The sequence below is a fragment of the Aythya ferina genome, assembly GCF_964211825.1.
Source record: "Aythya ferina genome assembly, chromosome: W".
In the NCBI taxonomy this organism is placed as follows: domain Eukaryota; kingdom Metazoa; phylum Chordata; class Aves; order Anseriformes; family Anatidae; genus Aythya; species Aythya ferina.
Genome location: NC_140313.1, coordinates 5,896,044 through 5,923,233, shown reverse-complemented (window position 1 = coordinate 5,923,233; position 27,190 = coordinate 5,896,044). Strand labels below are relative to the sequence as shown.

General features: G+C 44.4%; 1 long non-coding RNA gene and 1 pseudogene across 2 annotated transcripts in view; one reads left to right on the top strand and one right to left on the bottom strand.

Moving 5' to 3' along the window:
• The window catches only part of LOC311426410, a 274,512-nt gene that overhangs the window by 70,106 nt on the left and 177,216 nt on the right, over window positions 1-27,190 (bottom strand). The gene's annotated exons all lie outside the window — the stretch shown is intronic.
• Window positions 66-26,351, top strand: LOC311426477 (small conductance calcium-activated potassium channel protein 2-like; annotated as a pseudogene). The gene is made up of 4 exons: window positions 66-83; window positions 5,191-5,318; window positions 20,055-20,124; window positions 26,052-26,351. The product of its transcript is annotated as a small conductance calcium-activated potassium channel protein 2-like (transcript).

Here is a 27,190-nt window from a genome sequence, read left to right as displayed (position 1 = left end):
GGTACTCAATAAGTGCTTTGCCTCAGTCTTCACTGGTGGTCAAGTTTCCTATGTCTGTCAGGACCATGAACCTCAAGGAGAGGGTGAGAGGAACGGATTCCATCCCACTGTGACAGTGGACCGAGTCCAGGACTGCCTGATGAAATTGGATGTGTATAAGTCCATGGGGCCAGATGGTATACATCCCAGGGTGCTGAGAGAGATGGCTGATGTGGTTGCCGAGCCGCTCTCCATCATATCTGAAAAATCATGACTGTCGGGTGAAGACCTGGGGACTAGAAAAAGGGAAACATTGCTCCCATTTTTAAGAAAGGGAGAAAGGAAGACCCAGGGAACTACAGGCTGGTGAGCCTCACCTTTGTGCCTGGGAAGATCATGGAGCAGTATGTGCTCTCTGTCGTGCTGTTTATCCTTTCTGGGCCCTGGTTTAAGATCGTTATGGTACTGTGTGGTGTAACACTGGCTTATGATACAATGAAATTGCTGGTCATGACTCTAACCTGGTATTTGTACTCAGCACTGTCATCGACTCTATACTTTGGAAACCTTTGGTAGTTCTACTCGAGTGGGCAGCCGAGCTCCACTACGACCGCTCTCTCACTCCCCCTCCTCAAAGACGAACGGGGAGAAAATACGATGAAAAGGGCTCAAAGGTCGAGATAAGGACAAGGAGATCACGCAGTAATTATTGTAACAGGCAAAACAGACTCGGCATAGGGAGACAGTAAGATTTATTGCTCATTACTAACAAGCTAGAGAAGTGAGAAACAAAGGAAAGAAACCAAAAGCACCTTCCCCCCCCATCCACTCTCTTCCACCTCCTCCCCCCGAGCGGCGCAGGGGAACGGGGGAATGGGGGTTATGGTCAGTCTATAGCACTTCTTCTCTGCCGCTCCTTCTCGGTCACTCTCGTCCCCTGTGCTGTGGGGTCCCACCCACGGGATGCAGTCCTTGATGAACTGATCCGGCGTGGGCTTCCCACAGGCAGCAGCTCTTCCAGAACTGTTCCAGATATGGGTCCGTACCATGGGGTCCATCCCTCAGGAGAAAACTGCTCCAACCTGGGTCCTCCACGGGCAGCAGCTCCTGCCAGGTCACCTGCTCCTGCGTGGGCTCCTCTCCACGGGCTACAGGTCTGGCCTGGGATCTGCTCGGGCAGGGGTCTTCCACAGGCGGCAGCCTCCGTCAGTGCAGGTCCACCTGCTTCACCATGGTCTCCTCCACGGGCTGCAGCGTGGAACCCTGCTCCACCGTGGTACTCCATGAGCTGCAGGGGGACACCCTGCTTCACCATGGTCCTCACCACAGGCCGCAAGGGACTTCTGCTCCGGCGCCTGGAGCACCTCTCCCCCTCCTTCTTCACTGACCTTGGTGCCTGCAAGGCTGTTCCTAACTCCTCTCACTCTCTCAGCTGCTGAGTGGCACAGCATTTTTTTCCCCTGTCTTAAATATGCTTTCACAAAGGCGCAAAACAGCATTGCTTATTGGCTCAGCTCTGGCCAGCAGTGGGGCCCTTACCAAACATGGGGCAGCTTCTAGATCCTTCTCACAGAAGCCACCCCTATGGCCCCCTGCTACCAAAACCTTGCCACGTAAGCCCACTACAAAAGCAATATCTTGGAAACTATTAACAATTACACCTATAGCCTTTTTTCATCAGGGATCCAATCTGTCGAGGGGAAAGGGGATGATATTTTTTCCTACTTGTTCACTCTTCCTTTCTCCTTCACCGCCCTCTTAACCTCCAAGCTTGTTACAATAGTTCTTCAAGATCCTTGGGATGTTTAGACCAGCATGTTCTTATTGTTATGTCTCCTGAATGCGCTTCAGATTTTGTTTAAGGTTAGACAACTACTTAGGAATGTCATCCAGAGATCTGTCCTGAGGTGGGATAGTTGTGAGTGGCAGGGAGTGTGGGAGGATATGGGCAGGTTTCTAAAGCAGTGGGCACCTCCAGTGTTTTGGAATTTCACCCCTGAACAACTGCAAAATCCTAAAAAACTGGCAGAATGCTTGAAAAAAGGGTGTCATGACTCTGGCAGTTCCAAAGTGACACAAATCACTGTAGCATGCTGGGGTCTGGCCCATCCTTATCGAGCTTCAATTGATGCTACTATCAACCTAGTTACAGACCCTGCGGCCACTCCAAGTCCTGTGACAGGCCCAACGGCCACTCCAACCCCTACAATGGACCCTGCAGCCGCTCCAGCTCCTGCAGCCGCTCCAGCTCCTGCAGCTGCTCCAGCTCCTGCAGCCATTCCAGCTCCTGCAGCCGATTCCAGGACAACATGTTAAGGCATGCACAAGATAACGAGACAGCCAGTATGGCTTCACCAAAGGCAGATCTTGCCTAACCAATCTGGTGGCCTTCTATGATGGAGTGACGGCATTGATGGACAAAGGAAGGGCGATGGATATCATCTACCTGGAGTTGAGCAAAGCCTTTTCTATGGTCCCTCATCGCATTCTTCTCTCTAAATGGGAAAGGTATGGATTTGAAGGATGGACTGTTAGGTGGATAAAGAATGGGTTGGCTGGTCACAGCCAAAGGGTTGTGGTCAACGGTTCTATGGGTGGAGGCTGGTCACAAGTGGTGTCCCTCAGGGGTCGGTCTTGGGACTGGTGCTCTTCAACATTGCCATCTTATCTTCCAGATTGGTGCTGTGACTACATCCCTGGGGAGCCTGTTCCAGTGTGCGACCACCCTCTTGGTGAAGAACCTTTTCCTGATATCCAGTGTGAACCTCCCCTATCACAGCTTGACTCCATTCTCTTGGGTTCCATTGCTGGTCACCAGAGACAAGAGATCGGCACTTCACCTTTTCTCCCCCTTGTGAGGAAGCTGTAGACCATGATGAGGTCTCCCCTCAGCCTCTTTTCCAGGCTGAACAAACCAAGTGACCTCAGCCACTCCTCATATGTCTTCACCTCTAGGCCCTTCACTATCTTTGTAGCCCTTCTCTGGACACTCTCCAATAGTTTCACGTCCTTTTTGTACTGTGGTGCCCAGTGTATGTGTGCTATTTCTAATGATAAACAGAAATACTATAGGAAAAGATCATTGTGGGCTTCAGGAAATAACAAGGAAATACTAAAGTGATGAAATACTGAATTTATGATTCAGTATCTAAATCTAAATATCAGTCTAATAGTTGTTGTGGCTTCACACTGACGGAGAGCTAAGCTCCACCAAACTGCTCTTTCACCCCCCCTCTAAGGAAGAGGGGGAGAAAATAGGATGAAAAAAGGCTCATGGATTGAGATGAGGACAGGGAGATCACTCATCATTTACCATCAAGGACAAAACAGATTCAGCACAGGGAGATTAATATAATTTATTGCCTATTGATAACAGACTAGAGCAGTGAGAACTAAAAGAAAACTACCCCCCCCCCCCCTTCTACTTCCTTTCCCCTCTGAATGGTGCAGGGGAATGGGGGTTGCAGTCAGTCCACAATGCTTTGTCTCTGCCACTACAGCTTCAGTCCACAGGATGCAGTCCTTCCTGAACTGATCCTGTGTGGGCTTCCTGAAGACTGTAGTTCTTCAAGAATTGCTCCAATATGGGTCTGTACCACGGAGTCCATCCTGCAGGAGCAGACTGCCCCAGCATGGGTCCCCCGCAGGTTGCAGCACCTGCCAGATAACCTGCTCCACCATGGGCTCCACTCCACAGAATCCTGTGAGGACTCTCCATGGGCTGCTGGCTCCTTCAGGTCAGATCCAACTGCTCCACTAGGGGGTCTGCCATGGGCTGCAGAGTGGAAATTTGTTCTGCCATGGTATGGTATACCATAGGCTTCAAGGGGACAGCCTGTTCCACCATGGTCCTCTCCATGGGATGCAGGGGAATTTCTGCTCCAGTGCCTGGAGCACCTCCTCCTTCTCCTTCTTCACTGACCTTGGTGTCTGCAATGTTGTTTCTCACACATTTTCTCATTCCTCTCTCCCAGCTGCTGTTATGCAGCATTTTTTTTTCCCTTTTTAAAATATGCTTTCACAAAGGCATAACCAATGTTGCTCATTGGCTCGTCTTTGGCCAGGGGTGGGTCCCTTTTGGAGCCATCTGGAACTGGCTCTTATCTAATGTGGGGCACCTTTGGGACTCTTCACAGAGGCCACCTCTGCAGCCCCACTGCTACCAAAACCCTGCCCAATACAGCAGTGTATCTAAGCAGATTTTTGGTAGCTTCAGACTCATGAAGCTCAAAGGAAATGAAAACCAAAGAAAACAAGCAAACAAATCTGAGATGCACCTGAGATCACAATTCCATTACACAGATACTGGAGAGGTTTCATCACAGACTGAAGATAGCCAGATCTTGTGGAAATGCCAGGATTAGAGTTCTTGAGTCTCTAAAATCTGATTCTGCTTCCACTGAAGTCAGGATCAAGATTCTTCAGTTCTTTTACAGATTCAAGACTGGGAGCTCTGGTTGGGAAGAGCTACTGTGTAATATTCCTAAAATGTTCTTACCTATACATTGGCTTAGATCTGATGCTGCAGTAACTGGCATTATATAAAGCCAGAGAGCGAGAAAATACAGATCAATAATAAGAACTGTTTGTCTTTGCAAGTAACCTAGTAATTACATCATTATTTATCATTGCATCGAAATTCTTTGTCTATTGCTTTCAAGTATTCTTGGCAATATTGGAAGGCCTAAGAAGGAACACTAGGTACTCTTATCTTTCACATTTTATAGGAATCTTCACTTAGAAAAATAAAATCAAAGCACTCATGAAATAGAACACTGGCTACATTCCTGGACAAGATGTTTCTTCATGTCCTCTGAGAATGGTAATAAAGAAACCAAAATAATAAAGAATGTAAGAATAAATAAACCTGTTCTAGCGGCTCTTAAAATTAAAAAAAAAACAACACACACTGTTAAACTGCTAAGAGAAGCAAAGGTAAGAATGATATCACAAGAAAGAGAAATTCTATGGTCTTATAAAATGCATTTATTTAATTTATTATCTGTACATTAATTAATATTCCTTCAGTGTAATATATAGTCATAACAAATTTTCCTAACTCTTTTCAAAAGGGTCTCACTGCTGCAGCTCCCCCATGCACCCATTTCTCACAATTAGGTAGTCTTAAGTGCTTTAGAAAGAGTTTACATTAGAAAAAATAAAAAACCTTTTTTTTTTTTGTTAGCCTGGTGTTTTTCTTTCATGAAACAGGTGAAAAAAGCAGTGGCCACTGTACTCAGGGAAATATGGTTAATTTATAAAAGCACAAAGCTGGTTAAGAAGATTGACCTCGCAAAAGTAAGGAAACATCAACACAAATTCTTGAAAGCTAGTCATCAGTAAGTACTATTTTACTTCGGGGTCTTCCAGCAAAACATCCCTCTCTCCATCACTCAGCCCCCTTCCTCTATCCCTCCCCCCCCCCCCCCCCCCGCTTCTTACTTTTACGTGCTCCCTCCTTCTTGGCCTGTCTCTTGCTATTCCTCTTCTGTGTTCTCTCTTCCCTGCATGCCCTTGCTCTCTTTTTCTCAATCTCCCTCTCTTGTTCCATTTCACTCTGTTATAAATGAGTCTCAACTCAATCTGAATTTTGTAACATTTATAAAACAAACATTTATAAAAGGTATAAAAGGCAAGTAAACAGCACTGGGTGTATGGGGAGTCTATGTTCCACCAACAGGCACACACGAACATCAAACATTCTAAATATACAGAACATTGCTTTTACATACTAAACCCGAGTATGCCTATACATGTACATACGTACAATCAGAAAAGGTAACAAAAAATCCTTTAAGTTCCATGACTCAACAGTCTCCATTTTCCATTCCTTTTCTTGATTACAAACAAGTCTCCATTTTTCATTCTTTTTGAACAATATGTCTTGCTTTAAGTTGTCAAGCAACTTGGTCTTCAGGCCTTATGTATCCTGTACTTCCCAGGCCGAAGAAAAAGCATATCCATCTCCTTTTCAAGGCCAATAGGCCTGGGTCAAAAGGCACGTCCAGATCAGCAGGGGGCATAACAGCAAAAACCTTCAATGGCTGTAGCAGCAGAGGGGCCCATGGCATAGCAGTCGGATCAGTAAAGGAGCCCGCAGCTCCCCCACTATCTGGCAAACCACATGTGTCTGACTGTGGTCCCACATGGCTCTTTAAGGCCTCAGAGACTGCTTGCCAGGTGTCGAGCAATCCCACTGCAACCTTGCCGTTTTTAGTTGCAGAGTCCCACACCTTGACCTCAGTTTGGTCCCATATTTCAGGCTCATAAACTGTCCAATTGTTAAAAAGGAGAATAAGCTGTAAGGTTACCAGGACAGTCTTTGTTCCTAAGGACGTATGATTCCCCATAATGCGCAACTGCTTACCAGCGAGGGCCAGTTGTGTGCGTGGGTCCGCTTCTCTCATCTTGAGCTTCTCTCCAGCTCCGGTGCGCCTATTTCCAGTGACTTTCTGTACGAGCTTCTTTGAGCGGTTTGCTGAGTTTGGCCGAACCTATCTTCATGAGGCGATCAATGTGCCTGTTCCCGTCCGGGTCTCTGTTCTCCTAGCCTGTTCCTTTTCATTCCTGCTTTCTGCTTCTTTATCACAGAATCACAGAATCACAGAATTTTCTAGGTTGGAAGAGACCTCAAGGTCATCGAGTCCAACCTCCAACCTAACGCTAACAGTCCCCACTAAACCATTTCCCTAAGCTCTACATCTAAACGTCTTTTAAAGACCTCCAGGGATGGTGACTCCACCACTTCCCTGGGCAGCCTGTTCCAGTGCCTCACAACCCTTTCAGTGAAGTTCTTCCTAACATCTAACCTAAAACTCCCCTGGCTCAACTTAAGCCCATTCCCCCTCGTCCTGTCACCAGGCACGTGGGAGAACAGGCCAACCCCCACCTCGCTACAGCCTCCCTTGAGGTACCTATAAAGAGCGATAAGGTCGCCCCTGAGCCTCCTCTTCTCCAGGCTGAACAAGCCCAGCTCCCTCAGCCGCTCCTCGTAGGACTTGTTCTCCAGACCCCTCACCAGCTTCGTCGCCCTTCTCTGCACCCGCTCAAGCACCTCCATGTCCTTCTTGTAGCGAGGGGCCCAAAACTGAACACAGTACTCGAGGTGCGGCCTCACCAGAGCTGAGTACAGGGGGACGATCACCTCCCTGGCCCTGCTGGTCACACCGTTCCTGATACAAGCCAGGATGCCGTTGGCCTTCTTGGCCACCTGAGCACACTGCTGGCTCATATTCAGCCGACTATCCACCATCACTCCCAGGTCCTTCTCTGCCTGGCAGCTCTCCAACCATTCCTCTCCCAGCCTGTAGCTCTGCTTGGGGTTATTGCGCCCCAGGTGCAGGACCCGGCACTTGGCCTTGTTGAACTTCATGCAGTTGACCTCAGCCCATCGGTGCAGCCTATCCAGATCCTCCTGCAGAGCTTTCCTACCCTCAAGCAGATCGACACACGCACCTAACTTGGTGTCATCTGCGAACTTACTGAGGGTGCACTCAATGCCCTCGTCCAGATCATCGATGAAGATATTAAAGAGGACCGGCCCCAGCACCGAGCCCTGGGGGACGCCACTAGTGACTGGCCTCCAACTGGACTTGGCTCCATTCACCACGACTCTTTGGGCCCGGCTATCCAGACAGTTTCTAACCCAACGAAGCGTGCGCCAGTCCAAGCCAAGAGCAGCCAGTTTCTTGAGGAGAATGCTGTGGGAGACGGTGTCAAAAGCCTTGCTGAAGTCAAGGTAGACCACATCCACAGCCTTTCCCTCATCCACCCAGCGCGTCACTCTGTCATAGAAGGAGATCAGGTTCGTCAGGCATGACCTGCCTTTCATAAAGCCATGCTGACTGGGCCTGATCGCCTGCTTCCCCTGCAAGTGCTGCATGATGACTCTCAGGAGGATCTGCTCCATGAGCTTCCCTGGCACTGAGGTCAAACTGACAGGCCTGTAGTTTCCCGGGTCTGCCCTCCGGCCCTTCTTGTAGATGGGCGTCACGTTTGCTGTTTATTGATGACATAACTTCATCGTGTTGCCTTTTTTATTTTTATCTTAAGGGTAGGCTCCCCTCTTATACCCTTCTCTCCACAGCAGTTCTTTTCAAAACAACTTTTCATTGGTCAAACAACTTTGCATATAACAGCAACAGGAAACACCCAGAACCTTCCATGCCTTAATGGCTGGAGAACAAGAAACCCCAGACTGCATGGAGTCTCCTGAATCACCCTTATTTGTTCCCTCTGAACTCTTTTATATTCCTGATGGCCTCATCGTTAAGAGTCTAATGTTATCTCAACCACGGGGCTTTCCAACCCCCATGGCCACACTCCCAAATCTCCCCCTTCTTTATTAATATCAACCATCTTCTTGACAGGAATTACCACTCCATATACAAGATCTCTCTCTCTTTCTTTCTCCTGCATACGTTTCTCTCTTGCCCTTTCCCTTTCTCATTGTCACTTGTTCTTTACTGGACTCTCCCTCCCCATCTCTTGGGCTTTCTTTCCCACACCCTTTCATTTTATCTTGCTCCTTCTCTGTCTTTCCTGCACTCTTCCTCTCTCTTGCTTCCCCTCTCTTTCTCCTTATCTTTCTCACATGCTCGTCATTCCCCCTGCACACTCTTCCTCTCTTGTACATGCTCTCATTCCCTTGCATGCACTCTCTCCCTTCATAGAACTGTCAGAGTTTGAATTTTCTCTTTCATTCAGAAGAAGACAAAAAAAAAAAGTTTTACTGCAGTATATATTTAGAAAAGAAAATATTCTGTCTGTCTATGCACAGCACAGGGTACTGCAGACTTGCTGAGAGTATTTGTAGGAGAGAAAGTCACAGATAATGAAAATTGTATGGTGATTCAGTTATTCTTCCTTGGACTGCATGGGAAGAAATAAAGACTTTTGTTCCCAGCAGCCACAAACTCTCCAAGCATTGGGCTGTAGACAGGAATAAAAGGAATGAAGTTTTAAGGCCAGTTTTATATAAGAAATCAGAATAGATCATGACAATAGTTTCAAACATAATCAAAGCCCTAAAAGTTCTAATAATATTGTCTGTGACTGCTACCTTCAGCTATTCCTTTATCGTGAGGGAGAGTGAATTAGACTCAGCGAGGCCATTTGATTGGAAGCAATAGCAACTCTGTAGGGCTTTCTACCTGCTGAATAGAGCCCACTGTGCTCATTTCCTTGTTTTAGTATATTTTAGAGCTTTTCTTCTTCTGTTCTGTCTATTTCAACAAAATGAAAACAGAGCTTGGAAGTAAGTTTTATGAGCTGTTCCTTTCTAAAATTGCAGAATTTACCACTGTCTGCATGGAAAAAATAGTCTTTATTTGTGAATTTCAGTGGTTTGACTGCTGCCATGTAAACACGGTCCAGAATCATGAACTTTTGTTGTGATAAGTGAAGTTCATAAAATCAAGATGTTTCGTATTTCCTTGCAATGAATTTAGGAAGAAAAGTCTGCCAATTTTCTTTTAATACGGCTACTGCAGATAGGGACTTGCCAATACTCAGAGATGCATTTTTCCAGCTTGTGCCAGGTTTTGGGTTGATTAACATTAACATAATGTTGATTAACATTAGGTATTATCATATCAATATCAGCTGATACTTTTTTTTTTTTCCCTACAAAACAATGGATCATTCAAAATTTTAAAATTCAGCATACTAAATGGCAAATAGGTGATTCAAAGAATTTTAAGAAAGGCAGAAAATATATATTCTGCAAATTGAAATAGTGCTAACCAAAATGAATATTGGCAGTAATGATATAAGTCAGTACTCAGAGACCCCTCCATAATATTTGCTTTAGAATACCTCCAGCTTCTAGCCTCTGAAAGCACATTTTCTTTACTCTCTATTTATGTTGTTCTCTGAAGGAAGCCTCAAGGGAAAAAGAGTGTATGACACTCCAGTGACTCACGGAAAGCTGACTCCACAATCAGTATGACTGTAAAGTAGGTATGTTTATTCAGCGCTGGGCAGTTTGGGGGGTAGTCCCACCAAAGTCATGCGCACCTAACGTGGCAACTTGCCGTGGTTATATGCAGTAAAGAGTTACATATGCATGAAGTTTCCCAATACGACTATACATATGCATAACCTGTCCCTGCTTAGTATTAAAATTAGCTACAAGAAGTCATTTCCATAAATTCCTCTTGTCTGCGCTTGCTCAGTGCCTTGTGGTGGTGGGCGCTGAGGGTCGAGGGGATGAAGTAAGATGTCTTCATCAGGGTTGAACTTTTCACCTCATCTCTCTGCTCATGCTCTCTGAGGCCTTGGTCACAATCTGGGCCATAAGGTTGGTTTGATCTGGTTCTTGGGGTCTGAGGGGCTCCTGTTATCTGGAGGCCTAAGCGCAGCACAGGCACAGTACATAGCATCTATTCATTCTTAATCAATCGCTCTCTAATTTCGAATCTCAATGATTCAGTCCCCCCTTTTCTGGAAAATCTAGTAAATTCTGTTACTTAATACAAAAATTATTCTTCCCAGTCTCTATGATATGTACCCCTCAATACCTTGCCATATACTTTTGTCAAGGAAGCTAATATAGACATTCATTGTAACAATTTCCAAATCCATACAAGTATTACAAAAGACAATATTAAACTTATACCAATTAATATAAATAAAACAATAATTAGGTGACACAATGTGTTCAAAATCCCATTTGCAGTTGGCGACCATCCAAAGAGTGTATCCCACCAGTTGTGATTTGTGTACTTGATCAACTGGTGGGACACCATTGATGCCAAATAGAGAAAATCACACCCGACGATTCTAACAAAGTTACAAATACAAAAGTTAGAATGATTTCTGCTAGGGAGAGTTATGTACTCCTTATCTACTTCTACAAAATCACAAGCAGTTCTTAAACACACAGCCGTGACCAACATATACAAGCACAGTTTTTTGACTAGTATTTGGATGAATTTCAAAGTGGCAAACACCTTGCTCCATGTGAAGACATACATCCTGAGCATCAATTGTATTGCTTTCACAAATCCCTGTTGTTTCCAGGTAACACATGATTCTAGATTTACAGACTGCCAATTTCCATTCTCCATCCATGCCCATGTTCTATGCTCTGAAGGACAGAGCACTGTTTCCTCATGGTTTAATCCTAGTGCAATGATCGGGTGGGTAACATAAGCTGTGGCATTATGTATAGTAAGCACAAAGGCAGTAGCCATGTTAACAATGGGATCATAGGTAAAATTCACCAGAGTCCACCAAGGTTGGAACTTCTCAAAATCATTGGTATTGTCCCAAACAGTCTTTTGGACTTCAGCTGGAAAAAATTCCTTCACTTCCTTCCCTAACGATCAAGGCAGCCGTTGCCTGCATCCATAGCCGTGCTTGCATACAACTAAGAGCTAAAGATCTAACTTTCCATTAATGCTCTTATCCTCTGTTGTTACAGCTTCAGACCAAGGCCACTCACCATTCTCTATTATCATAGAGGCACCTTCTTGAATCACAATTAAAACTTATAAGCCATAGAAATAAAACAATTCTGTTAACTAAATTCCTGCTAACTATATTACTAAATACTCCTGACCGTAATGTCCTCATTTTGCTCGACTGAGCTTTAGTTTCAGTTCACCGTCACCTGGCGTTACTTTCCAGGGGGCTTCTGGAGCTTTCTTCACTTGAGAATGGTGAATCCAGGCACTCTGTTCCTTGATCTCAATTGCGGTAGAGGTTGTAAGAAGCACCTGGTATAGTCCTTTCCACTGTGGTTTCAAAGTTTTCTCTACAAGAGACTTAGTTACCTCTCAGGCTTTGGCAGTCCTAGTGGGGAAAGCCTCTGGCCATCCCGAAAAGGTATCTGTCAACACCAGTAAATATCGACACCCCCCTTTTCTTAGAAGTTCAAAAAAGTCAATTTGCCACTGTTTCCTGGGCTCATGGCCTTTTCCAATTTGACAGTTTTGGTTTGGGGGCATTTTTGGGGGTAGTCTGGAGACAAAGATCACATTGTTATTTGAGTGATGGTAGCATATAAGTTCCTGGCAATATTTTTTTTCAATTAGATAATTATGCAAAGCATCTATTCCCCAATGTGTTTTCTGGTGTTCTTTCTTTACCGGTGACCACAATAAATTGGAGGGCATGACTGGCTTCCCTTCCCTTTTTGGTAATAGCCCATCCCTCTTGGTTATATTTTCCCTTTTGTCTTTTGATTAATTTTCTATCCTTTTTGTTATATACAAGGTTACCTTCAAGGGGAATTTGCCTGTCTGGAGTCAGGGCTCCCTCAGTTGCTACCTCACCTTCTGCTGCTTCTTTTGCCTCTCTGTCCGCCAGATCATTTCCTTCCTCCAATTCTGAGCTCACCTTCTGGTGTGCCTCAGTGTGCATGATTGCTACCTTTTCAGGCAGCTGAACTGCTTCCCATAATCTCATTATTTAGTCCGTATAGATGTTTATTTTCCAGATTCTATTATGTCTTTGCAAGTGGTAACTGCATACCCAGCATGTCGTTTTCCGCTGATGACGTAGCTGCTCCCATATTTCCACATCATCAAAAGGAGTGTCTTTCAGATCTGGACGGCTGGAGTAGGTAGCTTCAATGGTCTCCAGGCAGTCATGGTGTACTGGCTCTCCTTGGTTTCTGCTGATTTCAGGAACCTTTGTGGGGAAAGCCAGTGACCGCCTTTCACTTCCAGCACTGTGGACACTGTGTGAGACACTAGTACAGTTATTTTCTGTCCCAAGGTGAACTTGCGTGCTTCCTGGATACTTAGCACCACTGCTGCAACGACTCTGAGGCATCCTGGCCATCCCTTGGCAGCAGCATCCAGCTGCTTAGAAAAATAAGCAACTGCCCTTTGATATGGGCCCAGGTCCTGTGCTAGTTCCCAGGGCAATCCCCTGTTTCTCATGGGAGAAGGGGAAAAATGGTTTATTCACATCTGGAAGTCCCAGAGCTGGGGCTGACATGAGAGCCTTCTTTAGCTGGTCAAAGGCTCACGTGGCCTCCTTTGTCCATTGGAGGTCCCTTTTCCTATTTGTAATGAGTGCATACAGTGGTTTTACAAGCAATCCGTAATTATAGATCCACAATCTGCACCACCCCCCTGTCATTCCCAAAAAGGTTCACAGTTCCTTTATTGTCTTGGGTTTCAGGGTTTGACATATCGCTTCTTTATGATCTTGCCCCAAGGTCCATTGTCCGGCACTAATCTCATAACCCTGGTAGGTCACCTTCTGCTTTACCACCTGAGCCTTCTTCGATACCCTGTAACCCTGTAGTCCCAGAAAGTTTAGGAAGCTTACTGTCCAGGCCACACATGCTTCTTTCTGTCTGGGTGGCTATTAGGATGTCATACTGCAACATCCTTCCTTCTCCTGATGGGGCTTCCCAGGTCTCCAAGTCCTTTGCAAGTTGTTTTCCGAACAAGGTGGGTGAGTTCTTAAAGCCCCGAGGCAACATTGTTCATGTGAGCTGTGTTTTACGCCCACTCTTAGGGCTTTTCCAATCAAATGCAAAGATTTTCTGACTGGCTTCATGGAGAGGGAGGCAAAAGAAGGCATCCTTCAGGTTTAAAACGGTAAACCAAGTTAGCTCTGGTGTTAAGCATGTTAATCAATTATCGGGCTAATTCCTTCTCTATCTTCTCTTTTCAAGAGGTACTGTTTAAGTGCATTTTTTTTTGTCTTCCCTGGTACATTAGAAGATCATACTCTGGAAAACACTTGACTTAGGATTTCCTCACTAATTTCCTCTTTGGTCTCAATAGCTGTCAATATCAAACTCAACACTTCCACATATCTTTGATCATTTACCTCCAGAATAATCTCCCCATTTTTAAATAAAATGGTTGCATGTAATCTTTACAATAAATCTCTCCCTAGGAGTGACTCCGGGGAGTTGGGCATGTATAGGAACTTGTGAAAGCCCCACTGTTTCCCATATTTCAATGGTTTGCAGAAATATGCTCTTTCAGATTGGCCAGTTGCCCCCTTCACTACAACGTAATCATTCCCCACTGATACTAATGCTTTATTTAAAACTGAATATATTGCCCCCACATCCACCATAAGTTCCACCTCTTTCCCTTCTTCCCCAGCTTCATTTTTATAACCAGTGGATCTGCTGGGGTTGATTCCCCCGGTCCTCTTCAGTCGTCTTTTGCACGCGCGACTATCACCTCCCTTACCCGGTTCCCTTTTCCATTTCTTTTCCATTCTGGGCATTCATTTTTCCAATGCCCAAATTTCTTACATAGGGCACATTGCTCCTTGCCTAGCTGGTGCTGTTCCTGTCTGGGCCTCCTTTTTCCTTCTTCCCTAATAACTGCTATCAGCCTCTTCTGCATATTTAATTGAGGAAGATAACAGTCCTCTCTCCTTCCAAATTGCCCTGTGTGCATGCACCACACCAAAGGCATATTTCAAATCTGTCCAAATGTTTGCCAGCTCAAGAGCTCTTATCAAGGCGATGATTTCCACCTTTTGGGCTGATGTTTGTTACCGCATATCCTGTGAGGCGAAATCCCTGGCGGACGAAGCTGCTGCCATCTATATACCAATCCTCCGCATCTTCTAGGGGTGTTTCCTTTAAGTCTGGTCAGCTGGAGTATACTGTGTCCGTGGTCTTGATGCAATCATGAATGGGTGATCCGGAAACTCTGTTACTGAGGAAAGAGCCTGGGTTCGCAGTATTAGTGCCGAAAAAATGTAGTGAACTAACAGTCCATTATACACATTCCTTTTCTTCTTCAGTAACTATCATTTGCATATTGCAACAGTGTCCCCTTTTCCTGAAGGGGTCTTTCAAGCTTCAAGATCACAGTTCCCAAATATGGTGGGGCTATTCTTGAACCCCTGTGGTAACACTCTCCAAGTAAGCTGAGTTTTCCATCCTCTATTGTTATTTTCCCACTCAAAGGCAAAGAATTCCTAGTTTTCAGTTGCCACGGGCAGGCAGAAAAAGGCATCCTTTAAATCTAGTACCATGAACCAAACTTGACTGTTTTTCTCATTTTGTAATTCCAATCATTTTTTTCCCAATTTAAATTTCAAGCATTGAAAAAAAGAAAAAAAAACTTTTCCTGTTGGACAGTTGCTCCTATTACATTTACATTTACAGACTAATTAACACAGAGAAAGAAACTCCCATAACCAACAAAAAATTCAAGCTTCACTTCTTCATTCCCTAGCTTTATTTCAAGCAGTGGACCTGCTAGGCTAGATGCCCCAGGTCCCCAACATTCCTGACTGTTGTAAGTTTATCCTGCAACCTAAGACAATTTCTTTCCGGTATCAGGGGCTGATTGCCCTAGAAAGAGGCTAATCAATTGCCTCTGTTTTCTGAAGCCAGGTTCAAATATTTTTTTATTTATATATATGTTATTATTATTATTCTTTTCTCTTTGAAAGTTCCCTGAGATTGCCAATGGGACCGCTGAGCTCACACATGAACTCAGGTTGTTTTAAGTGTTGGCTGCTTTTCTGTTTCCATGACAACTCTCTGGACCCATCATGGTCCCTCTGCCCCAGAGGGCTCACACAGGTGATTTTGAGATCACAGCCTCCTGTTGAGGCAGAACTATTAACATTCCTACATCCTCTTCCCCTGCTCATTCAACTTCAAACAGCTCTGTTAAATACTACATGCCACACCTTTAACACCTTCAACAACTCTTTTAACCATTCCTTTATCTTTCTCCAGCCTGTACTTTTCTCATGCCAACACCAAAGGCTCAGTCTGGGTCCAACTTAATTCCATACCTTTTCCCTCCCAGATGCTATACAACATTTCATCCCATTTTCCTTCTCTCCTCGAAAACATTAATTCCAAGATAGTGTTATAGTCGATTGATCCACAAAGTGGCCATTTAGCTTATATTGTGGCCACCACTGACTGCAATACTTAGTGAAAGTCCTCTTGCTTTCTGTGCCCCCAGTTCTAGCAATATCCTTCAAATGTGCCAATATGCACCCAAGGAGGCTTTCTTTAAAACATCATTGTTTTGGATATTATCCATTTCCTTGATTTCCCATTCCCTTTTATTTGTTTATTTATTTATTTATTTATTATTATTCCTCACTAGTTACTGTCCCTTGTTTCAATTTCCACGCAAACCGTTTTACTGCGGGTTTTTACTATCTTTTCCTAATCTTCTTCTCCAATGTCCCAGTTCTCTGGGATTAAACTCTTCTTCCCACATACAAATTTTACTATTTCAGATTATTAATGAGCCCCGTTCCAATCACAAATCCATGGGACTGCGGGAAAACACCTGAAGCACTCAGACTTCCGTCTTCTAGACAAACATTACCACCTTTTCCACAAAAATTTACATTTCAACAGGACCGAATTTCAAGGCGAATGCCAATTTTTCTCATGCACTTTGTTAGTAAGCCCATATAAAACAAGGAATCACTCCTGTGATATGGGGGTTTAAAAGGTATTGAGGCCTAAATAAATTCGCTCTCCCCCTTCTTAACAAATTCCCAGGGCTCAAGCCCGAACCACCAAAGAAATGACTCTCTCTCTGTTCTACCGCTTTGATAATCAGTCAGCCCCCTTACCCCAGTACTTGGGAAACTGACCAAACACCACAGCAAATATAGCAAAACTTCTAAACTGTTAGTTAGATAATGCTCCCGCCTTTTTTCTTGTCACACTCAAAGCATTTATGAGCAAAAATAGGATCACAAGATACACCACCAGGCCCATATATTAGGCACCACCAATCAACACTTGGATAAAACAGCACTTCTTTTCGGTCTGTCACACACTTCATTTGTCTCCACCCAGTCCCCTCGCGGAGAATATGGAACTGCAGATCGGAACTCCGCACTCGCTTTGCAGGGATGCTGCATCTCACTCACACAGCACAATCATGCAATCACACAGAGAGGCCTCTAGCACATCTCATTCATACCACAAGGATATAATTTAGAATGATAACCAACCAAACAAGTATTGTCTCTGACTGTGTTCTTCGTGGAGTGACTTATTCCACTTTGTTTCAAAGCCATACACTTACACAAATACTTTCAACAGAAAATACCTGGACATTTAAGAATAAGACATATAACTATTAACACTCCAGTTAGTATTCCTCCAGCAGCTGAAAATATTACCCAGGTAACCTTGTCACAATTGTGAGAGGCCTGCTTACCCTTCTCCTGCTTCTTATACAGTCATTAGCAGGTCTATCCTGGCTCCCAAAACCGGGATGCAGCGGTAACCTTGGATTTGCTCAATCTGCTCCCAAGATCACTAGCGGCCACTCTATTGGTCAGCAAATCCCCCTCGACCGCTCTATCGGTCAACCTGTAGGGTACCCTCCTCCCTTATGGGGACTATGCTGCACGCCAGACATCTCTGTGCAATTTACCAGCTGCCCCAGCCATGCGTACGACTTACAGGCCCTACCTGTACATACCATTTGTCCGCAGCTTCAGGAGGTCCTTGTCTGCTCCCGTGGTGAGTGGCTGAGAGTGGAATCCCCTCCGAGCAAAATACTCTAGTCGCACCTAGGGGTGTCCGCTCCGCAGCTGACCCCCAGCCAAGAAGTGTGTCTCCTGGCTGGCTCACCAAAATGACTTGCGGAAAGCTGACTCCACAATCAGTATGATTTTAAAGTATGTATGTTTATTCAGCACTGGGCAGCACAAGGGGTAGTCCCACCAAAGTCACAGAATCACAGAATTTCTAGGTTGGAAGAGACCTCAAGATCATCGAGACCAACCTCTGACCTAACACTAACAAGTCCTCCACTAAACCATATCGCTAAATTCTAAATCTAAACGTCTTTTAAAGACCTCCAGGGATGGTGACTCCACCACTTCCCTGGGCAGCCCATTCCAATGCCTAACAACCCTTTTGGTAAAGAAGTTCTTCCTAACATCCAATCTAAAACTCCCCTGGCGCAACTATAGCCCATTCCCCCTCGTCCTGTCACCAGGCACGTGGAAGAACAGACCAACCCCCACCTCACTACAGCCTCCTTTAAGGTACCAGTAGAGAGCAATAAGTTCACCCCTGAGCTTCCTCTTCTCCAGGCTGAACAAGCCCAGCTCCCTCAGCCGCTCCTCGTAGGACTTGTTCTCCAGACCCCTCACCAGCTTCGTCACCCTTCTCTGGACTCGCTCGAGCACCTCGATGTCCTTCTTGTAGCGAGAGGCCCAAAACTGAACACAGTACTCGAGGTGCGGCCTCACCAGAGCCGAGTACAGGGGGACGATCACCTCCCTAGACCTCTTGGCCACACTGTTTCTTATGCAAGCCAGGATGCTGTTGGCCTTCTTGGCCACCTGAGCACACTGCTGGCTCATATTCAGCCGACTATCCACCATCACTCCCAGGTCCTTCTCTGCCTGGCAACTCTCCAACCACTCATCTCCCAGTCTGTAGTTCTGCTTGGGGTTATTGCGCCCCAGGTGCAGGACCCGGCACTTGGCCTTGTTGAACTTTATGCAGTTGACCTCAGCCCATCGGTCCAGCCTATCCAGATCCTCCTGCAGAGCTTTCCTACCCTCAAGCAGATCGACACACGCACCTAACTTGGTGTCATCTGCAAACTTACTGAGGGTGCATTCAATGCCCTCGTCCAGATCATCAATGAAGATATTAAAGAGGACCGGCCCCAGCACCGAGCCCTGGGGAACGCCACTAGTGACTGGCCTCCAACTGGACTTGACTCCATTTACCATGACTCTTTGGGCCCGGCTATCCAGACAGTTTCTAACCCAACGAAGCGTGCGCCAGTCCAAGTCAAGAGCAGCCAGCTCTTGAGTTGTTAATCCAAATGACACAATGTTGTGTCATTTGAGTCAGAATTTCATCCACTGTATTCAAAATACAGAAAAGGCGAAATGTTTTTTCACATTAGGGTTTGGTTGGAACACTTTGAGGCATGCAAAGCCTTGAAGTAAAAAAGAATGCCTCTTTTGCAACTATTATAGCTGTACTATACAGGCTAGCAGTTATTATATAGGAGTTATTTTGTACCATTTACCAGAGTTTTAGCTTTTGCTTTACTGGAACAGTTTTATATGGTTTTGTGAAGTCATGTTTGCCTTATAAGATATATGTATCTAAGTAAGATAATAATTGAGAACTAGGCGGAGTATGTGTTAGCAACTGATGTGCCACAAAATGCTGCCAAAATTATTTTCATCTGAGAGCTAACAAAATGGTTAGCTTGACTGCCCTTTGAGATACTGCATGGCATCTATCACACATTTCATAAATTAATTTAGTTTTGAAAAATCACTTCTACAAACCACTCCTTTAGTAGTTAGTAATCTGAAAAACATGGAGTTTGATTCAGAGAACACATAGAAAAGGTCACTTACATATATGTCAGAGTACGTGCATCACTAATTAATAATGCGGTTTGTTAGGTGTCAAAAAGAAAAGACACCCTTGTTTCTTCTTTCACAATTTTTACAACAGTCTAGTTGAAATATTGCATTGGAAAGGTATATCTAATGTAAGTTTAAAATGTAACCATATTTAGATTCATGGGAAGAAAATTAAATGTACTGGCAAGTGTATTGGTTATTTAGATGCTGCTCAGATGGAAGTTCTGTTTAAAGTAATGAGAAACACACTTATTACTGTATTTCCATCAGGTTCAAACACCTGCTAATCCAATCCATTTCTGACAGAACAGGGTTAATACCTGTATCTAGTCTTGTAGGCATGGGAAGATACTTGATTGCTACATTAATGACAAAAAACATTTGTCCTATTTTTCTTCCTATATTTACTTGTAATGATACTGAGGCTTTGAGGAATGCTTTGGCTTTCTTTCATATAGTCTGGATAAATTGTTATCTCCCTTTTTGAATGCAGCTTTACCCATGGCAAACAGTAGTCTCTGGGACATCACATTTCCTTGTTCTTTCTCTTTTGTGGTGTTGAAGAGGCATGCTTCTCATTGTACCAGACACATGACCAATTCTGACTTTATACAGAGGACTCAAGGCGTTGTCCATGTAGTTATCCTTTCTTGTAAGTTTTATGCATGGTTTTAGCAGACCTAAGATGACCACACAGGTACACAAGCGCATACAAAAATCTGACTTCAAATTCCCCTTTTTAGATTAAGAAGCGTAAAAATGGAGCAAAGGAAACTGAATGATCAAGCCAACACTTTGGTGGACCTGGCAAAGGTTAGTAGGCAATTATATTTGTTTGTATCTTCATTCATCCTTTCAAAATGAAGAATCTGTAATTGAAAATGTTATGCACTCTACATGCAAATACTGTTAACAAGTTTGTTATTTCTAGAAAATGAAAATATATATCTATTTTGGATTAACATTTATTAAGTGAAACATCTTGTTTATGGTTCTGACTGAGGTTTGAATGTGCATGTTATTTTTTGAACATTGGGAAAAGATTTTACAACTGAGGGGCTGATCCTGAGAGCTGCTGAAACTGACTGCAGTCATCATGGCAAATGCTTAGCCTGAAATTGGACTAAGCAAAGTTTGTGTAGTGCTATATAGTAAAGAGGTTTCCTTTCTGGTGACAGAATATACTGTGAAGGACTATAGTTGCAGACTGAAATTAGGGGTTGTAGTTTTCCAGTCCTATTCTCTTACAAAGCAGTGACTCTGGACAAGTAAGTAGGTCTGTATTTGTTCCAAGCTTTCTTAATAAATAAGAGCTACCAACGTATATATTATAAGCTGATATATTATAAGGCTTTGTTAATCTTATTTAAGCCATTTGAGAGCAATTAAAAGAGGCTGTTCAGTTGCAAACTGTTAGTGGAAAAATATCAGGCCCAAGAGAGGGGAAGCTGCCACAGCTCCATGACCCCCAGGTCCAACCAGTAGCAAAGTTGAAGATGTATTCCCAGTAGTCGTATGTGCACAGAGCAGACATATATAGCACATCTATACATGGCTGACCACACAGATCTCAGATAGGCACAGAGAAAGAACCAATGGCCTTCCCCTCTCTGTCTGAGCAGGATCAAAAAATCACAGAATCAGAGAGTGGCTGAGGTTGGAAGGGACCTCTGGAGGTCATTTGGTCCAACACCCCTGCTTAAGCAGGGACACCTAAAACAGGTTGCCCAGGGCCATGTCCAGGCAGCTTTTGAAGACCTCCAAAGAGGGAGACTTCACAACCTCTCTGGGCAACCTGTTTCAGTGCTCCATCACCAGTGCAGTAAAGAAGCACTTCCTGATGTTCAGAGAGAACTTTTGGTGCTTCTGTTTGTGCCCATTGCCTCTTGTCTTGTCACTGGCACGGTGGTTTTACCCAGCTGGGCAGCTAAACTCTACCACAACCGCTCTCTCACTCCCCCTCCTCAAATGGAAAGGTGAAGAAAATACAATGAAAAGGGTTCTAGGGTTAAGAGAAGCACAGGGACATCACTCAGCAATTATTGTTACAGGCAAAACAGACTCGGCATAGGGAGATTAATAAAATTTATTGCTTATCACTAGCAGACTATAACAGTGAGAAACTAAAAACAAACTAAAAACACCTTCCCTCCATCTCCCCTCTTGTACGTCCTTCCCCCAAGTGGTGCAAGGGAACCTGTTGGGGAATCCGAATGGGGGTTGTGGTCAGTCCATAATGCTTCTTCTCTGCCACTCTTTCGTGGTCATTCTCTTCCCCTGCTCCAGCGTGGGGTCCATCCCATGGGATGCCGTCTTTCCCAAACTGATCCTACATGGGCTTCCCACAGGCAGCAGCTCTTCAAGAACCACTACAATATGGGTCCATACCAAAGGGTCCATCTGTCAGGAGCAAACATCTCCAATGTGGGTCCCCCACGGGGGCAGCTCCAGCCAGATCACCTGCTCCTGCACGGTCTCCTCTCCATGCTCTACAGGTCTGGCATGGAGTCTGCTGTGGTGGGGGATCTCCATAGGCCACAGCCTCCTTCAGGCCAGATCCACTTGCTTCACTGTGGTCTCCTCCACAGGCTGCAGCATGAAGATCTGCTCTGACGTGGTACACCATGGGCTGCAGGGGGACAACCTGTTCCACCATGGTCCTCTCCACAGGCCACAGGGGAACTTCTGCTCCGGTGCCTGGAGCACCTCCTCCCCCTCCTTCTTCTCTGACCTTGGTTTCTGCAGGGCTGTTTCTCACTCCTCTCTCTCCCAGCTGCTGTTGCTCAGCAATTTTTTCCCTTTCTTAAATCTGCTCTCACAGAGGTTCAAACAACATCACTTATTGGTTTTGCTCTGGGCATTGTTGGGTCCCTTTTCGACCTAGCTGAAACTGGCTTTTATCTAACATGGGGAATCTTCTGTCTTCTTCTCACAGAGGCCACCTTTGCAGCCCCCATACTACCCAAACCTTGCCACGTAAACCCAATACAACTGGGCACCACTGAAAACAGTCTGGCTTCATCCTCTTTGCATTCTCCCTTCAAGTATTTATATAGGTAGATAAGATCCCTCTCAAGCCTTCTCTTCTCCAGGCTAATTCCATTATAGAAGTCATTCTGACTATTCCTCCTCCTGATAATTTTCTTGTTGTTCATGTGCCTGGAAATGGTTTCCAGGATTAGCTGCTCCATCATCTTCCCAGGGATCAAGGTGAGGCTGACTGGCCTGCAGTTCCCCAGGTCCTCCTTCTTGAAGATAGGAGTGGCATTTGCTTTCCTCCACTCTTTTGGCACTTATCCCAATCGCCACGGTTGATCCAGGATTATCAACAGTGGCCTCGCAACGACATCTGCCAGCTCCCTCAGCACTTGTGGGTACATTCCCTCAGGGCCCATGGACTTATGAATTTGCCTAAGTATTCCCTGACCTGATTCTTTTCTACCAAGGGTACATCTTCCTTGTTCCAGTCTCTGGAACCTGGTATTCCTGAAGGCCAACCTTATTAGTGAAGACTAAGGAAAAGAAGGCATTCAGTACTTTGGCCTTTTCCATGTCCTGTGACACCAGGTTCCATGACCTGTTCAGAAATGGGCCCACATTTTCCTTAGCCTTCCTTTTCTCACCTATGTACTTTTACAAACCCTTCTTGTTGTCTTTGATATTCCTGGCCAGATTCAGTTCCAGGTAGGCTTTGGTTATCCTCTCTGTGTCTCTTCATTCTTAGACAATGTCTCTGTATTCCTCCCAGGTTAGCTATACCTGTTTCTACCTTCTGTATACTTACTTTTTATGTGTCTTCTCTTCCAGGAGCAACTTGTTCATCCATGCAGGCCTCCTGGCATTTTTGCCTGACTTCCAAGTCATCGGGATGACCTCTTGAGCTTGGATGAGGTGATCCTTAAATATTAAACAGCTTCCTTGGGCCACTCTTCCCTCTGGGGCCTTATCCCACAGGACTCTACAAAGATCTTTGAGTAGGTCAAAGTGTGCTCTCCTGAAGTCCAGGGCTGTGATCTTGCTATGCGCCCTCCTCCCTACCCTAATGATCCTAAACTCCACCATTTCATGATCACTGCAACCAAGGCTGCCTTTGACTTTCACATTCCAAACAAGTCCTTCAGTGTTGGTGAGAATGAGGTCTAGCATAACACCTCTCCTCATTGGCTTTGCTCTTCCACCCGCCACTGCATCTTTATGCTCTCTTATGGGTATGCAGTCAAGATTTTATCGCAGCTAAACACACACTACTTGCTTCTTGTTGATTGTTTTTTTTTAAACTTAACTAGACTTACAGAGCTGATCTGGGAATATTCAACTAACAAGCTAGAGAAGTGAGAAACAAAGGAAAGAAACCAAAAGCACCTTCCCCCCCCATCCACCCTCTATCACCTCCTTCCCCCGAGCGGCACAGGGGAACGGGGGAATGGGGGTTATGGTCAGTCTGCAGCGCTTCTTTGCCGCCGCTCCTTGTTCACTCTCGTCCCCTGTGCTGTGGGGTCCCTCCCACAGGATGCAGTCCTTCCTGAACTGATCCTGCATGGGCTTCCCACAGGCAGCAGCTCTTCAAGAACTGCTCCTGATATGGGTCCGTACCACGGGGTCCATCCCTCAGGAGAAAACTGCTCCAACCTGGATCGCCCATGGGCAGCAGCTCCTGCCAGGTCACCTGATCCTGCGTGGGCTCCTTTCCACGGGCTACAGTTCTGGCCTGTAATCTGCTCATACAGGGGTCCTCCACAGGCCGCAGACTCCTTCAGGGCAGTCCATCTGCTCCACTGTGGTCTCCTCCAGGGGATGCAGCATGGAACCCTGCTCCACCGTGGTACTCCATGGGCTGCAGGGGGACATCCTGCTTCACCATGGTCCTCATCACAGGCCACAGGGACTTCTGCTCCAGCGCCTGGAGCACCTCTCCCCCTCCTTCTTTACCAACCTTGGTGTCTGCAAGGCTGTTTTTCACTCCTCTGTCTCCCAGCTGCTGTTCCTGTGCAGTTCTCCCCCCCCCCCCCCCCCCCCCCCCCCGCATCTTAAATATGCTCTCATGGAGGCGCAAACAACTTCAGTTTTTGGCCTGGCTCTGGCCAGCAGCTGGGCCCTTATCTAGCATGGGGCAGCTTCTGGATTGTTCTCCCAGATGCCACTCCTATGCCCCCCCTGCTACCAAAACCTTGCCATGTAAATCCACTACAAGTGTTCGTTCCCCTTTTGCTGTATATAATTATATCCCAACCAAACCAGGACATATCTGACAACTTCAGTTACTGCTTCTGGTAATTGATAAGGATTTTTCAGATATTATTTCATTTAGATTAGTTTTCTTTCATAGAATCATAGAATCATTAAGGTTGGAAAAGACCTCCAAGATCATCTGGTCCAACCAGATTAACCAGATCCATACCCCTGCCACCAATGTTAGCCACTAAACCACATCCCTAAGTACTACATGCAGCCTTTCCTTAAACACTCCCAAGGACTGTGACTATACCACCTCCCTGGGCAACCCCTTTTAAGCAGAAAAAAAAAACAACAAACACAACAACAAAACCCAACAATAACAAAAAAACTTTTCTCCTTAAAAGTATGAAGGTATTCAATAATCAGAGGAAACACAGAAGAGGCAAGTGTACATCACTGTTCTTTGTAACCTCTGGTCTCCTTGTGGCTTACAAAACTCTGTTTGCAAATCTTATGATGGTGCATTTTGAAGCATTTAAAGGTCTAAAAATATGTGTTGTTTTGTTTAATTCATTAAGAGCTTGACATTTCAAATACTACTCAAAATAGCAGTGTTAAATTTCTGCTCGACAAATTTATCACTAGTAGGAAGTTTGTCATGAATCTGCAGGTACAGTTATTTCACAAGACTAGACCTTGTTATAATACTTCTTCTTCTTCTTTTTTTTTTTTTTTTTGAAATGCAAAAAACATTTAGGAACCCTTGTAGAGTTGCATTACATTTTACAATATATTTATGTGAAATATGTTTATCTGATTCGTGTCAGTATGGAACAATGCTAGGGCTGCATGGTATGATGAATGTGACCTTCTGTCTTACATACCCTTGTATAACCACAAGTCTAAGGAAAACAGAGTGGTTAATGTATATAATTCTTGTATCTTGCAAAGGAATGTTTTATCAATTCGTGTCAATAGAGACCTTGAAGGGAAATGTATTTGTAGGCTTTTCCTTGAAGTCTCTCATATCTGGGGGGTTTCAGAATAACTGCTAACTATTATGACTATTGCATGGGACACTATGCAAGTTTCTGATATCTGGCCAGGAGATTAAGGAGACGGGGAGAGCTGAAGAACGACTAAAAGACAAAGCTTGCAGGGGACTCTGCACAAGTCTCTGACATACAGCCAAGTTGGACAAAGAAGAAGGACAAGAGGGAGGAAGACTATGAGCCTTCAGCACGAGAGACCCCCAGAGGGACCACCGGAGACTGATACGCGTGCTCCAGTAGGAGGGTTTGGATTACGGAAACTAATTATCATAACCCTGTTTTTTCTAGAAGTAGTAATGAATATGTATTAGCCTAGGAGCATAAAAATCAGCTGCTTGATGTAACTGGTGTGCGTCTTGGTGGAGCAGAGACTCCTGGAGCACCCAGCGCTGTTTGCTTACCTCTATTCCTTTAATAAACTGTAAACTTTGATTATAGTTCTATTTTGAAGACTGAGCCATTTATTACATGTAAGATTTCTCTAAACCTTTATTTATATCCTTCTACTTTCAGACTCAAAACATCATGTATGACATTATTTATGACTTAAATGAAAGAAGTGAAGACTTTGAGAAGATAATTGTTGCTCTGGAAACTAAACTGGAAACTTTAATTGGTAGCATTCAAGCCCTTCCTGGACTGATTAGCCAGATAATCATCCAACAACAGTGGGATCTTCTTGAGTTTCAAATACAGAATTATAAACACGTTGCCTACTGTGCTGAGCAATCATGGCCTTTGTCATGAAGAAGGAGATCCTCCTCCACAGCACCACCAACTTCATCAGAGAGTAGCAAGAAAAGAATAAGTTAACCACAAAATAAAGACTTTTTTTGCCATCATATGTTCAATATTTTAACTTTTATTATAAAGCCCTATGGTTCTAATCAGTGTTATCTGGGTTCTGATGTTGGAACCAAGGAAACCTGAACACAGTTTTTTAGGCCAAAATGAGTGAAAACTGTTTTCCTCATTTCTTTCTCTCAGATGTGAATATACCTATTACTGCTATATTAAATTTTTCCTTCTGTAATTTAACTTTTTTATTCGTGCATTTCAAACAAACTTTATTACTACAGTATATAATAATATTAAAAAGGTGAATTTTGGCACATACTTGCCTGGTTACTTGTATTTTAATGGGCTTAACTCTAAGCCTTCAAGAAACAAAATTCAAGCTTAATTACCCCTTCCATATAAAAATTTATTCTCTAAACTTTGTTTGTACTGAAGGTGGAATATAAATACAAAAAAAAAAAAAAAACACAACAAAACTCAGTATTTATCAGACACTGAGCTATGTATGTACAGTCCTTTTAAAAAGTCACTGACATCTTGAATTACTGTAGTGATTAATTCAAAATATAATTTACCTTAGAAATTAGAAATACAGTAATGCAGAAAGTCAGAGCAAAGGTTTGCTAGTCAAGACAGAAGAACTGTTCTCCCCAGTACCCAAAATTCCAACAAAACAATTCATTACCTTTCATACTCTAAAAAAAACACCAGTACAGTCTTTAGTCCTTGTGGTGGTTTTACTCGGGTGGGCAGCCGAGCTCCGCTACAAATGCTCTATCACTCCCCCTTCTCAAAGAGGAATGGGGAGAAAATGTGATGAAAAGGGCTCAGGGGTTGAGATAAGGATGAGGAGA